Here is a 1247-nt window from a genome sequence, read left to right as displayed (position 1 = left end):
TTGCCGACCAAGGATCAGAAACACTTTCTCCTTCTTCACTCGATCTTAACCAGTGGTGAGCAACCTGCGGCCCTTCGGGATTCCGAGTGGGGCCCACGGGACGTTGCCGCATTCCGCTGATTCCCGTCCGTGAAGTCTTTTCCCTCCCGCTGTGACTGAGACGGTCGGCAGGGAAAACAGGGGCAATGAAGTGGAGGGGAAGGCTGACTGAACACAACATTGACTGCGAGAGCCGTGTGCTCCCTCTGTGGTAGAGGCGGGTACAATTTGGCCCTTTAAAAAGCAGTTGGGCAGTTACGTGGGCAGGGTGGGTATAGAGGAATATGGGCCAAACGCGGGCAAGTGGGACTGGCTTCGTGATAGAAACTGGGCGGCATGGACAAGATGGGCCGAAGGGCCTGTTTCCATGCTGCAAACATTTCTGTCTCTATGACTCTGCCTCCAAAGTGTTAAGTATTTATTTTCTTTTTCCCACTTGAGGTTGATGACAATTCTATTGGTATATGACTGATTAAACACTTTCCATAACTCGTAATCAAATGTTCAACCTGTATTAAATGCGTTTAATCTTATTCATGGGGGTTGTAGTCAGTGAACAAACCTGATTTCAGTATTGCAACCCACTGAGACGAGGGAGGGTCACTAATGCGGCCCACTCACTAGCCAAGGTTGGCCAACACTGACCTACACCCTTCCTGATTTCAAACGCCTCGATTGAATCTCCCCCTTAACCTTCTCTTCTCAAAAGAGATCAGTCCCAGGGCGGCACGCTAGCCCAGTGGATAGCACTGCCGTTTCACAGCTCCAGGGTCCCAGGTTGGATTCCCGGCTTGGGTCACTGTCTGTGCGGAGTCTGCACGTTCTCCCCGTGTCTGCGTGGGTTTGCTCCGGGTGCTCCGGTCCAAAGATGCGCAAGTCAGGTGGATTGGCCAGGCTGCGTTGCCCTTAGTGACCAAAAAGGTTAGCTGGAGTTATGGGGATAGGGTGGAGGTGTGGGCTGAAGTAGGGTGCTCTTTCCAAGGGCTGGTGCAGATTCGATGGGCTGAATGGCCTTCTTCTGCACTGTAAATTCTATGAAGTCTCTCATCCCCAGGACCATTTGGGTAAATGTTCCTCCCCACCCTTTCCAAGGCCTCGATATCCTTCCAAAGGATGGACAAAGGACACTGCTATCGAAATCTTATCACTTGACATTTCGAATTTTGTTCAAGGTATAAGTATGAGTATTGAATTCTGACGATCATTTC

The sequence above is a fragment of the Scyliorhinus canicula genome, chromosome 6, assembly GCF_902713615.1.
Source record: "Scyliorhinus canicula chromosome 6, sScyCan1.1, whole genome shotgun sequence".
Lineage (NCBI taxonomy): Eukaryota > Metazoa > Chordata > Chondrichthyes > Carcharhiniformes > Scyliorhinidae > Scyliorhinus > Scyliorhinus canicula.
This window is presented reverse-complemented; position numbering follows the sequence as displayed.